Below are 15,405 nucleotides of genomic sequence, written 5' to 3' on the forward strand. Positions count from 1 at the left end.
CCAAAGTGTTGCATTTGTTACAATCGATGGCTCTACATTAAAACATTATTATCACCCAAAGTTCATGGTTTATATTAGGGAAGATTGATCAAGATGGCAGATGTGAAGTTTACTTCCACCTCCCCCCGATGAATGCATCAAAAATACATCTACATGTGGAGCAATTCTCGCTGAAAACTGATGGAAACTGGCAGAAGGACACTTGTACAACCAAGGCTACAAGAAAAATACATAGGTAATCAGGAAGGGAAGAGAAACTATTTGGTCAGGACCTGTGCCCTGGGAGGGGACTTAGAGGAAAAGGGGGAGTACACAGGAGGACACTTGCCCTGAGGAGTGAGTGGGGAGAGCTACAGATTGGGTGCCCCAGTCCAATTGGGTACAGAGGAGATAAGCCCCCTTGGCTAGTTGGAGGACCTGTGGGACTAAAATGAGAGCAATGAGAAGCTTGGACTCCACTCCTGAGACACGCATTCCCCTTTGGCTTGCCCCTGGAACAGGATGCAGAGAAGTCTGCTTTAATAGCTGTTGGATTTGCCATGACTGCTTCATGATGCATCACAGCCCAAGCTAAGCAAATATTTCAGCCCTGCTCACTCCATATCATATCATGTCACCACAACTGGGGCGAAAACCCACTAGATCTGGTATGCAGAGGTGACCTGGTCCCGGGGCATAGTCAGGGTGATATAGCGATGACCATTGTTGGTACTTAGTCAAGCAGCACCTCAGAAGCAGTCCAGATTTCTAATGGCAGCTATTCCACTATTATTCACCTCCCAACACATGCCGAAATTCACATGGGCTCCACCTGCCCTGCAGTGTGGCTCCATAGCAGGGTCGGGGTGATGGAGGCTCGAAGCAGTGATTGGCTGTAAGAGACTAAGGGGGCTTGCACCTGAGTCTGCATCTGAACTGAGTGAGGGAAATAATGGGGGCGCCTACATAGGCAGCACGTCAGAAACAGCTTGTACCTCTTTCTGTGGTTGACTTGAGCAAAAAGACCATAAGGGTCCCACTGATGTTAGCACTTCTCCACTCTGGAGCAAGGGTCCCATTGAGGAGAGAGAGGAAAACACATACTTAAAGGGAACAGAGCCAGCTTGGGCCCAACCCTCAGGCTTCTGCTCCAGCAATTTGGGGTCAGACTCTACCTCTGATAGGATGGTGATGACCACAGAGCAGAGGGGTAGAACCACCTCATACGCAGCTCCAGCTCTACCTGCATCTTCAGCCACACCCCCTACAAAAGTGATAACTGACAGCAAATCCTGAGGAAAAATGTGACTTGAGTTCACATGAAATTTAGCCCTCCTATCAAGGGCATTATGTACAAGCAGTCTATATAGGGGCACTACCACATAAGAATACCCCTTCAGGACTACAATATGTAAGTCTTTTACCTAAATTCATAGAGGCAGAAAAAGTTAAGCGAAATAAAAAGGCAGAGGAACTGGTCTCAGATCAAAGAGCAAGAGAAAATCTCTGAAAAAATAATGAAACAGAAATTAAAAATTTACCAGGTAAAGAATTCAAAGCATTAGTAATAAAATTATTAACTGAATTTGGAAGAATCATAGATGTACATAGTGAAAATTTTAACAAGGAACCAGAAAAAATCATGGTTTCCATTAGGGTTTACTCTTGGTGGAGTACAATCCATGGGTTTAGACAAACGTATAATGACATGTAACTGCCAATATAGTATACAAAATAGTGTCACTGCCCTAAAAGTCTTCTTTGCTTTACTTATTAATTCCTCCTTCCCCTCAACCCTGGTAACTGATCATTTTTTACTTTTAGTTTTACCTTTTCCAGAATGTCATATGGTTGGAATCATTCAGTATATAGCCTTTTCATATTGGCTTGTGCCACTTAGTAATATGCATGTAAGTTTCCTCCTTGTCTTTTCATGGCCTGATAGCTCTTTTTTGTTAGTGTTGAATAATATTCCATGGTCTTGATATGCCATTTAACTACAACATGTGATTGCTCCCAAGATCTAGCTATTATTCATAAAATAACATGAAACTACTATAAAACATCTTTGTGCAGGTTTTGGCCTTTCTAATTGGTGTGTGACTGCATATCATTTTTGTTTAAATCTGCATTTCCCTGATGACATAAGATGTGGAGCATCTTTTCATATGCTCATTTGACATATGTATATCTTTGGTGAAGTGTCCATTAGGGTCTTTGGCTCATTTTTAAGATTTGGGTTGTTTATTTTTTATTGTTGAGTTGTAAGACTTTGTATATTTTTATAATAATCCTTTATAAGATATTTCTTTTGCAAATATCTCTTCCCAGTATGATTTGTCTTCTCTTTCTCTTGTGTTCATTTTTTAAAATCTTTCCCTCATTCTTCAGATTATGTAATTCCTATCAATGTATTTTCAAGTTCAAGATTGTTTCTTTTGTTACTGCCATTCTGCTATTAAGTCCATCAAAAGAATATGACTTTTAATCTCTAATATTGTTTTTTAAATCTAAAATTTCCATTTAAAATTTTCTATTTATCTAATAAGTTTTACTATTTTTCTTTATTTGTGAGTATGCAGTTTTATATTGTTGAGAATAATTATAATAGCTGATTCAAAATATTTGTTTACCAATTTCATCATTGGTAGAACTTGGGGTTTATGCCAGCTGATTATTTTCTTCTCTTGAAAATGAATCATATTTTTTAGTTCTTCCTATTCTATATTATTTTGAATTGTATCCAGGATATTATGAATGCTAAGGTCTGAGGACTCTGTATTCTTTGTTTTTCTCCGATGAGTGTTTTCTTTTGTTTTAGTAGGCAATTACATTTACTGGGTTCAAACTGAAAACTGTTTCTTACATGGCAAATGAGTTCATTTATTAGTTCATATAACAGTTATTAATGTCAGTTCTTATTAGTTTAAGTATACTCTGCACGTGCATGGTTGCAACAACATCCAGAGATATGAGGAGATATAATTTAAAGATTTGCTCTCTGGATGTTTGCTTTCTTGGTTCCCTCATCTCTCTTTACAATGGTTGCTCCAGACTCAGTCTTCTTCCCAAGGTCAGAAAACCTGGGGTTTGTCCTATAAATCACCAACTGCACCAACTCTAATGCTAGAAATAGTGAAAACAGGAAACTTACTCTGTACACCTGCCTTTCTCAGGTCATGGACCCTCTAGCAAAATCTTTTGTTCCTCCTCTGTGAATTTGATTTCTTCCAAAGTTTATAATTTTTATTGGAGAGGTTATTAATCATTATCAGGTACTTGGTCATTTTTATTTCTTTTTTTCTCTTATTAGATATTTATTTGGATCCATTCTCCTTTAGGCAGCTTGTATACTAATGTTTATTTCTTATTCTTTTTTCTTCAACTTCATTCCTGAGTTGGATCACCTATCATTTATTTTTGTATGTATGTTGGCAACTGAGGCTTTGGATTTCTGATTAGAGGTTTTATTTCATATCTGAAATTTACTTTTATGAATACTAAGTTCATGTTAGAGTACTCATTATATTTTTTAGTACCTCATGTTTTGTCTTGTTTTTGTTTCCTGTAATAATTTGATTGTCACTTTCTCCTTTTTAAAATAGTTTCATATGAATATATCTGTGTTTTTATTTTTATGTTTTTTCTTTTAAATGTCTTACTTCTTACCAGCAATATTTTATAATTTTAAGGCATTTTGTTTATGCATTAGTTTTCTACTTTTAAATGAAGTGCTTTTAAAAAATGAATGGTATGTTTTTATGCAGGTGGAAGGGCTTGATTTTATAATTTACCCTTGTTTCTCTAGGATCCTTAAATTCCCCCATCTGTTAATTTCTCACTCCCCATCACTGTTTTAATTTTTTCCTCTCTCTAAAATCATCCAAAGAATTCATCCCTCTTCCAAATTGCATCTTTTTCTTGCAGAAGCAATGAAGTGGTGTCTTCCTAAGACTATAACTTCTGGTTCTGCATACTTTGATGACCATTTCTTGAAATCCACCATTATCTAGTTCTTTGACACCTGAGTTTTCAGAATTTTATAATCATTTTTTCTCTCACAAAGGAACTTTTTTTCCCAGAAGTGATTTTTTTTTCTAGTTCTACCATTCTTAGCTCCCAGCCCCTTTCTCCTGTTCTCTGTATAGTCTATCTGATATTCTACTCTGGTTTGGGCCCTGGACATAGTTGACTGGTTTGGAATGCTTAGTTCATACTTACAAGTATTTTAAAACTTTACTAGTCTCTAAATCTTAATTAAGTTGTAGGCAGGAGATATGGAGAATTTAGCTTGTTCTTTTTGTTTATGTGGTTTTCTGATGGTAATATAAAGATTCAGATATTGATAGCTGGATTTATCCTATGGGAACTCAGATATTCCTTAACTGTTCTTTTTTGATAATATGTGAAATGCAGTAACATGCCTGTGAAAATATCTTTATCTTGACATTTTTCATTTTGTTAAATGATATGTAACATTATTTTATTATTATAATATGGTCATATTTGAATATTTCACTACCCTCTGTTAAGGAAAAATTAACACTGCTCAAATGTAATCAACTCTCATTGCAATGGACTTATCAAAAAGGAAATTTTATTATAGTATCTTTCATTTCCAGGTGGAAGAGAACAATATTTCTAAAACATTATGTTTATTATTCTATTCTTTTATAGGATAATTAAAATGTAAAATTTATATAGCAAAACCATTTTTAAACTTCATCATGTTTTATGACAAATCTGTTAAATTTTAATTATGTGGAACTTACATATTGAGAAGGAAATAATCTATATTTTGTTAGTACTAGGCCTTTTATGCAGCCATCTGTTCTCAGCAAATCATAAAAAGTGCAAAGGGTCTCTGAGCTCTTCTTAAGATTCCATTGCAAAGTCCATGTTCCTTTTTAACTGCCTTTACCATCAGCTTGTTCACTTCAGAACATTTACACAGTTTTGCTTAATATATGATAATTTATTCAGTATTTGTCTGCTGAGTCTCTCCTGAAGTTTCTCACTAACTAAGAAAACGGTGTAAGTCAATTAAGAACCTAGATAACAAGGGACATTTTTAATTAACTCTGTGGAAATCATTTTAAAGATTCCTTTAATGCAACGATTGTGAGCAACCTGAAATTTATATTTGTTCTGCTTTTTACAACACAATGAACTCAATTAATTTGTATGCCTTCTCTGAGGCCATGTTTTAGCTTCCCATCTTGAAAGTCCTTGCTATGTTTTCAGTGCACAAGAGAAGTCAAATATTAAAGTAATAATACAAAAACAGCTGAAATATTGGAATAGGACACTGTGGTCTGCTTTCAATTAAGCCATAAAGCAAAAAAACAAACAAACAAACAAAACATAACAAACAAAAAAACGCTATGTTTATTCATTTATTTAGTAAACATTTATTGATCATTTAATAATGTGCCAAGCATTTTCAGGAACTATAAATATCCAGTCTCTTGGAATAGACCATGATGGAAGATAATATGAGAACATTATATTATATACATATATATATGTATATATATTTCATATATATGACTCGGTCGCTATGCTATATAGCAGAAATTGACACAACACTGTAAATCAACTATAATAAAAATTTTTTACACAGAGAAAACACAGACTCTCCTATCTAATGAGGAGAGATATAAGTCAACCAAAAATGATAGTACTCTAGTGTCTTGATAAAAGGCTTGCCTACTGTACTATGGAAGCACAGAGGAACCCAGCCTGGGGGTTTAGACCAAGGCTTGGTAAGCCAAACAACCTCTCTGCGAGGTGTCTGTTTGTGCAGGACAACTTTCTTGACTAGACACAGTGGCTCTAGAACCAGACCTCATGTTCAACAAATGCTATGGGATCATTAAACAGGCTCTCTCAACATTATATTTTCATCTACTTGTAGAGTATTTAAGACTTAATATAGAAATGGATAGGGAAATTAATCTATCTTTAGAGAGATTTGCATTATCTTGTGCATGCTCTAGCAGGGCACAGAGGGGGACTCCTAAGTCTTTAGGAAGTTAGAGAGAGGCTTCAGTGTACCACTGGGAGAGTTTGAAAAGTGTTTATGATGTTCGTGAAACATAAGACTTTTACATGCCTGAGCAATCTAAAGTTAAGAACTATTACCACTGGCCCAAGGCAGTAAAACAAACAGGAGTGCTTCATTTAGGACAGCTGAACTTTCTCTGAAAGTGGGGCGAAGGTACATTTTTGTTTTTTTTTTGTTTTTTTTTTTTTTTTTTGGCTGTGCCTGTGCCATGTGGAAGTTCCCAGGCCAGGGATCAAACCCATGTCACAGCAGCAACCCAGGCCACTGCAGTGAAAACACCCAATCCTTAACCCATTGTGCCACAAAGTAACCCCCAAAGGTACATATTTTTAAGCAAATATGGACCTTTTTAAAGAAAATCAGTCTGGAAAATCTTAGAAGGGTCATGTGGGATTATCTGAGTCCAATATTGCAATGAAATCCAAAGCTCATCAAATAAAGGGGAAATTTTTAATAAGTCAGTTAAAAAGAGGCAGTTTCTCATTAAAAGATCTACATTGAAAGGTTCTTTGTATGGAACCTCCAAAAAGAACCCCACGAGTGAAAAACAAATAATATTATATTTAGGTATTCAGAAGACCACAGTGCTTGTTTACCGTTTTTCTGCACTTTATGTTTCTTCCTAACTTTATAGAGAACAGAAACCTTAGTAAGGAAGGAGGAGATGAATTAGAAAATAGAGTAGTGATATCATATGGTATTTGTCTTTGTCTTTCTGGCTCATTTCACTCAGTATGAGATTCCCTAGCTCCATCCATGTTGCTGCAAATGGCATTATGTCATTCTCTTTTATGGCTGAGTAGTATTCCATTGTGTATATATACCACTCTTCGGAATCCAATCATCTGTTGATGGACATTTGGGTTGTTTCCATGTCCTGGCTATTGTGAATAGGGCTGCAATGAACATGCGGGTACATGTGTCTCTTTTAGGTAGAGTTTTGTCCGGATATATACCCAAGAGTGGGATTGCAGGGTCATATGGAAGTTCTATGTATAGATTTCTAAGGTATCTCCAAACTGTTCTCCATAGTGGCTGTACCAGTTTACATTCCCACCAGCAATGCAGGAGGGTTCCCTTTTCTCCACAGCCCCTCCAGCACTTGTTATTTGTGGATTTATTAATGATGGCCATTCTGACTGGTATGAGGTGGTATCTCATGGTAGTTTGGATTTGCATTTCTCTTATAATCAGCGATGTTGAGCATTTTTTCATGTGTTTGCTGGCCATCTCTATATCTTCTTTGGAGAAATGTCTATTCAGGTCTTTTGCCCATTTTTCCATTGATTGATTGGCTTTTTTGCTGTTGGGTTGTATAAGTTGTTTATATATTCTAGAGATTAAGCCCTTGTCCATTGCATCATTTGAAACTATTTTCTCCCATTCTGTAAGTTGTCTTTTTGTTTTCTTTTTGGTTCCTTTGCTGTGTGGAATCTAATATCCAGCACAAATGAACATCTCCTCAGAAAAGAAAATCATGGACTTGGAGAAAAGACTTGTGGCTGCCTGATGGGAGGGGGAGGGAGTGGGAGGGATCGGGAGCTTGGGCTTATCAGACACAACTTAGAGTAGATTTACAAGGAGATCCTGCTGAGTAGTATTGAGAACTTTGTCTAGATACTCATGTTGCAACAGAACAAAGGGTGGGGGAAAATGTAATTGTAATGTATACATGTAAGGATAACTTGATCCCCTTGCTGTACAGTGGGAAAATAAAAATAAATAAATAAATAAATAAATAAATAAAAATTAAAAAAAATAAAGAAAATAGAGTAGTGATCTACCCTGCCCATCTTTCCTAATTCCAGGCTTCTACTTTGGGTCAGGTCCTACCTGGGAGAAGGGAGAAACTTTAAATTAGAACTTAGAATTTTCACTATTACACTGGACCAAACTAACATAATGTAACTATTATATTGGATTAGATCCTTAATGTTAAAACAAAGGGAATATTTGCTTATGATTTAAGAGGAACAAAAAAACAAAACAAAATGCTGGGACATGTGTGAATTTCCAACCAGGAGTGAGAAAAAAAGAAATAATCTCAAAGCAGGTTTTAATGGGCAATAGAAAATATGATAAAGTTGGCTTCCGCTTATGACCTATTGATTAAATCTTGGTCTTTCAATTAAAAAGTCAAAAAAAATCAGAACACCTGATCTGACATATGGTTATTAAGTATTTCTTATGTGTTTGTGTTTAAGTTGTGAACTAATTTTTTATGAAAAGTCTTATACTAAAACATATTTGATTTCTATATTTTCCTTTAGAAATACATTTAAGATGCATTTTAATGTTTATACTAATATATACTTTTCAATTTTTTTGATTCATAAAAAGATAGAAGGAAAATATTACACAGGTCCAAACCCTTTGTTAATATTTTGACGTATTTCCTTTCAGTTATTTTAGGTATGTTTTCTTCACTTGTTTCTAAAGTATTTATATGCATCTGAAATATAACGTTTTTCCTGTTTTTTTCCCACATAAATTTAAAATAAAAAGCATTTTCAGTGTTACTACCATTACATTGAACCAACTTTTTTTTTCTTCTCCTTTACTATGGTTTATGCTTGATACATACATTAACATGCTTAGATTCTAATTATACAGTTCTCGAGTTTTGATAATATTCGTTCATGTAACTATCAACCAAAACAAGATAAAGAAATTTACATTTCCTTGAAAGTTCCCCTGTACCCCCTTTAAAATTAAAATTCCCCACCCAGGACAACCTTTGTTCTGAATTTTTTTCACCACAGATTGATTTTGCTTCCCTTCAGAAGCAAAAATGGAATAATGCAGTTCATGCTCCATTGTGTCTGGCTTTTCACAATTAACATATTTTGAAGATTAATCCATGTTGTTGGGTGTATCAGTAGTTAATTCTTTTTTATAGCTGAATAGTATTCCAATGTGTGACTACTTCACTATTTGGTTACCCATTTTCCACGTGATAGACAGTTGGGTTGTTTGTAGTTTTTGGCTGTTAAGAGCAAGGCTACTTTGAATATCATTGTAAAACTGGGGTTTTTTGTGCAAATGTATTTTCATTTCTCTTGGAGAACTGAACTTTTTAGAAACTGCCAATATTTTATTCCAAACTGTTTGTGGTGTTCTTAACATAACTAGCAAGGTTTGAGAGTTCAACTTGCTCTACATCTTTACTGACATTTGTTTTTGTCTTTTGTTCTTTAACTTTTCATTTTGAAATAACTATAAACTCACAAGAATTTGCAAAGAGTAAATACGATGCTGTGGACCTTTCACCCAGCTTCCCCAAAAGGTGATATCTTACACAGTGTATTATATATCAAAATTGTAAATTAACATTGGTACAATACTAAGTAGACTATAGACCTTAATCAATTTCACAAGTTTTACATGCACTCACTTGAATGTGTGTGTGTGTGTGTGTGTGTGTGCAAAGTTCTGTACAATTATATCCCATGTGTAATGACAACCACAATCAAGATTCAAAACTGTACCATAACCATGGAGGAACTCCCCTGTGCTATGCTTTAGCAACCACTTATCTGCTTTCAATCTCTATAATTTTGTCATTTTGAATATATTATATAAATGGTGACCTTTTGAGATTGGCTTTTTCAGTAAACATCATGCTCCTGAGGTGCATTTAAGTTATTGCATATGTCAATAGTTCATTTTATATTACTGATGTGTAGTATTCCATAATTTAGATATGACATTTTTTTTTAACCAATGAAGGGTAGCAAGATATGCTACCCTGAAATATGCTTCTTTGACATAAGGGTTATTTTGAGTTAAAAGTGCTTGAAAAACAGCAGATGCCAAGAACAGCACTCTAATCTTCCCTTTTCTTCCTGAAAACAGGAGATAGAAATTCCCATGTGAAAGATGCACTCCCTATCCCAAGAAAAACGAAGCATTCTTTGACAGGGAGATAAATCCAATAAAATTCTGTACAAACAGACCTTGCTAAAATAATTCCTATCTACCTTTAGCTTATCCACATAGTTTACTTTTCCACAGTTGCTTCCCTTTGTTCAACCCAATATAAAAGCACATAGGTTTTGCCATTTCTTTGGGTCTTCATTTCTTATGAAGGATGCCATGTCATGTAAAACTTACATTAATTTGTATACTTTTCTCCTGTTAATCTGTCTTATGTCAATTTAATTCTCAGGCCCAGCCAAAAAACCATATACCTCCTCTGTATGGTTCCAGTATATGACCTGGCCTGGTTCCAGTTTTGTGTCATAAATAGACACATGAAACTTCATATACAGATTTATATGTGAATGTGAGTTTAGCTTTCCTTTCCCTGAAATGAATGCCCAAGGGTACAATTACTAATTTGTATGGTAACTATATATTTAGTTTTATAAGAAACCATGAAACTATTTTTCAGATTGGCTGTACCATTTTATATTCCCACCAACAATATATGCACAATTGTTTCTCTGAATTCTCACCAGCATTTGATATCATCACCTTTTTTACTCTAGCTAGTTTAATAGGTGATGTTGAATATCTTTTCACATGCTTATTTGCCATCTATACATTCTCTTCAGTTAAATGTATTTTCACATCTTTTGCACAGTATCTAATTGGATCTTTTTGGTTTTTTTATTGCTAGGTTTTGAGAGTCCTTTATATATGCTATAGACTATGCTTTAAGTCCGTTGCTAGATATGTGGTTTGCAAATATTTCCCTAAATCTGTAGCTTGTCTTTTCATCCTCTCAACGGAATCTTTTTCAGAGCATTTTTTTAAAATTTGATGAAGTCCAATCTATCATGTGACTTTTTTTTAGATCGCACTTTTGTGTCATGTTTACAAACACATCATCCAGCCTTAGCTTCTGAACATATTTTTTCTAAGAATTCTTCCAAATGTTTTATAGTTACACATTTTACATTTAAATTCATAATCAATTTTGAAATAATTTGTGCATAATATAGGAGCTTTACGTTGAGGTTTATTTTTGCTGTGGATTTTTAATTGTTCCAGTAGCATTTGTTGAAAAGACTTTATTTCCTCCACTGGGTAGTTTTTTCATCTTTGTAAAATCAGCTGCGGGTATTTGTGTGAGTCTACTTCTGTGCTCTCTTTCATGTTGCATTGATCTGTGAAGCCATACCTCAGCCAGTAACACACTCTTTCAATTATATAGCTATATGGTAAGTTTTGACATCAGGTAGAATGATTCATCCCACTATATTCTTCTTACAGACTCTTCATATAAATTTTAGATTAAGCTTGTCAATATCCACCTTGAAATCTTGATGGAATTTGGATAAGATTTTCATTAAACCTATATATCAATTTGGAGAAAATTGGCATCTTTACTATGTTGAGTTTTCCAATCCAAAGACATACTATGTATATCCATTTATTTAAATCTTCTTTGATTTATTTCATCAGTATTTTGTTGATTATAGCACAGAATTCTCATAATTTTGTTAACTTTATACCAAAGTACTTAATTTTTATTTTTTAATTTTTATTTTTTATTTTTATTTTTACTTGCCAATTATATATGTATATTATATATATATTATTGTTATTTCCCCAATGCAATTTCTTTCTACTGTCCAGCATAGTGACCCAGTTACACATATATGAATACATTCTTTTTCTCCCATTATCATGCTCTGTCATAAGTGATTAGACATCGTTCTCAGTGCTACACAGCAGCATCTCAATGCTAATCCACTACAAAAGCAATAGTTTGCATCTATTAACCCCAGATTCCCAGTCCATCCCACTCCCTCCCCCTCCCATCAGGCAGCCACAAGTCTCTTCTCCAAGTCCAAGATTTTCTTTTCTGAGGAGATGTTCATTTGTGCTGGATATTAGATTCCAGTTATAAGTGATATCATATGGTATTTGTCTTTGTCTTTCTGGCTCATTTCACTCAGGATGAGAGTCTCTAGTTCCATCCATGTTGCTGCAAATGGCATTATGTCATTCTTTTTTATGGCTGAGTAGTATTCCATTGTGTATATATACCACATCTTCCTAATCCAATCATCTGTCGATGGACATTTGGGTTGTTTCCATGTCTTGGCTATTGTGAATAGTGCTGCAATGAACATGCGGGTGCATGTGTCTTTTTCAAGGAAAGTTTTGTTTGGATATATGCCCAAGAGTGCAATTGCTGGGTCACATGGGAGTTTTATGTATAGTTTTCTAAGGTACCTCCATACTGTTCTCCATAGTGGTTGTACCAGCTTACATTCCCCCCAACAGTGCAGGAGGGTTCCTTTTTCTCCATACCCCCTCCAGCACTTGTTATTTGTGGATTTATTAATGATGGCCATTCTGACTGGTGTGAGGTGGTATCTCATGGTAGTTTTAATTTGCATTTCTCTAATAATTGGGGATATTCAACATTTTTTCATGTGTTCGTTGGCCATCTGTATATCTTCCTTGGAGAATTGTCTATTCAGGTCTTTTACCTGTTTTTCAATTGGGTTGTTGGATTTTTTGCTGTTGAGTTGTATAAGTTGCTTGTATACTTTAGAGATTAAGCCTTTGTCAGTTGCATCATTCGAAACTCTTTTCTCCCATTCTGTAAGTTGTCTTTTTGTTTTCTTTTTGGTTTCCTTTGCTGTGCAAAAGTTTGTCAGTTCGATTAGGTCCCATTGGTTTATTTTTGCTCTTATTTCTGTTGCTTTGAGAGACTGACCTGAGAAAACATTAGTCAGGTTGATGTCAGAGAATGTTTTGCTTTTTAACTCAATTGTAAATGGTACTGTACTTTCAATTTTAGTTTTTACATGTTCATTGCTAGAGTATAGAAATAAGATAAATGTCTATGAAGTGATCTTATACAATGTGACTTTGCTGAACTCACCTAGGAATTTTTTTGTCATTTCCATGGGATTTTTTTCATAGATAATTGTGTCATTTGTAAATAAGGACAGTTTTATTTTGCTGTTTCTAATCTCTGTGTCTTTTCTTAACTTATTGCTAGGGCAAGGGCTTACAGTACTATGCTGAGTAAAAGTAGTGAGAGTGAACATCCTTGCTTTGTTTAGTCTTTTCGACTTTTGAAATTCTAGTTAATTGTGGAATATCACTGTGTTTTAATTTGCATTTCTTTGGTGAATGTTGGTGCTGAGAACCTTTAAATTTCCATTCAAACATCTTTTATTGGAAAGTTTTTTTTCTTATGTTCTATGCTAAAATAGTAGTTTTTTTACATTTGGATGTATAATATTTCAGCAAAATAATTTTGGTAAATAGTGGAAGGTAGAGTTCCTGAGAGAGGAACAATTTGTTGCAAAATATTTTGTTTCTCCATTGTATTGAATTGGTAACCTAATTGAAAATGAGATAATATGTATGAATTTATTTCTGATATTCAATTTAGTTCCTTTGCTCCAATACCACAATGTTCTAATTATTACAGCCTTATAGATATCTTGAAAGCAGATAGTGCTAAGTCATCAAAATTTGCACTTATACAATATGTATTTCTAACTATTTCAAATAATTTCTATTTTAAGATAAACTTTAGAATCAAGTTGTGAATTTTTAAAAAGAAGAAGCATGCAGGAATTTTGAGGGGAGTATGTTGACTTTAACGATAAATGTAGGGATAATAATATCTTTAAACTATTAATTTCTCCTACCCATGAAAATATATCTCTCCATTTTTTTAGGCTTTCTTGAATTCAATTTTAACTCTGTCATTGGTTTTTAGCTATAACTCCATTTTTGTGATTGATTTGTTTATTAAAATAGACATCCTTAATTTACTTCAATATGCATTTAATCTTTATTGTGCTATTTTGCTTATAATGTAAGAAAATTAAAAGATTATAACAGCATTTACTACTCTCCAGTTCATTGTGATGTTGTGAGAATTTCACTTTTACATATGTTGTAAGCTCCAAAATACCAACTATTTTAAGTTGATTATTACTTTTGCTACACTTGGTTTTCTAGTCATTCATATCAATGCAAAAATATATCTTTGTCCAGGCTTTCATCTTTTTTGAATAAACACCTAGGGGTGAAGTGGCTAAGATTTATGGTAGGTATATATTCAAATTTTTTTTAAAAACTACCAAATTATTTTCCCGTATTTGTAGCATTTTACATTCCTACCAGCATTGCAAGAGTGTTCTAATTGCTCCACATTCTTGCTGACTCTTACTATAGTAACACTTTTAAATATAAACCACTCAAGTTTGAATATAATGTTCCCTCCTTATCGTTTTAATTTACATTTCCTAAATTACTAATGACATAAAACTCTTTTCATGAGTTTATTTGCCATCTATATATCTTTGATTAACTGTTGAAATTTTAGCCTATTTTTCATTAGATTATTTTCATAACTGAGTTGGAGTTCTTTATATATTTCAGATACTGTTCTTTGTCAGATATAAGTTTTGCAAATATTTTTCATACTCTAATATTTTTCTAACCATTTCTTTCAAAGAATAAGGAGTTTTTTCTAAATAAGGAAGTGCTCAATTTGTTGATTTTTTTTTCCTTTTAAAGTATGTGAGGGTTTTTGTTTTCATCTCTCAAGAAGTCTTACATTTAGATCTGTGATGCATTTTGAGTTAATTTTTGTGTATGGTGTAAGGCAGAAGTGGTAGACATAAGGGTTTCCAATTATTTGTTTTATTGGTATCTTGCGGTTGTTTCAGAGTTTACACTATACTTTTTTAAACTTATCTTCAAGTGACGTTTACTACTTTGTGAAAGAATCTTATAATAGCTTTCCATTTTCACCTTGTGGCTTTTGGGCAATTGTTGTTATACAATTTATGTCTTCATTTCTCATAACCCCTGTAATACATTGTTATTATTTTGCTTAAAATAATCAATTAGATATTTAAAGCAAATCACTTTATATATAGACTCATATATTTATCGTTTTGATGCTTTCCATTACTTCAGATTTCTATCTGGTTTCAGTTTCTTTTTGCCTGAAGGACCTCTTTTATTATTTCCTATGATTAGGCCTGCTGGTGATGAAATCTTCCAGCTTTTGTATGCCTGATAAAAGTTGTTCATTATCATTTTTGAAATATATTTTCACAGCTTAAAGTTTATCAGGAAATTTTTTATATTTTAGTACTTTAACATGATGTTCTATAACCTTCTACCTTGGCTTTTCCCAAAGAGAAGTCTACTGCCATGTAGACGTATTCTCTTTAAGTGAGATGATTTTCTTATACTCTTAGAAGAGGAAGATAGATGCTTTCCTATCTTCTCAACTCTAAGATTCCTTCTTTGTTGTTTTCATGAAGTGTTAAAATAATGTGACTCCCCACCCCCCCGTGCTAATGTCTGAATGTTTGTGTTCTCCCCATCCCCAAATTTATATGTTTGAAATCCTAACCCTTAAA

Source organism: Sus scrofa, chromosome X (assembly GCF_000003025.6).
Source record: "Sus scrofa isolate TJ Tabasco breed Duroc chromosome X, Sscrofa11.1, whole genome shotgun sequence".
Classification (NCBI taxonomy): domain Eukaryota; kingdom Metazoa; phylum Chordata; class Mammalia; order Artiodactyla; family Suidae; genus Sus; species Sus scrofa.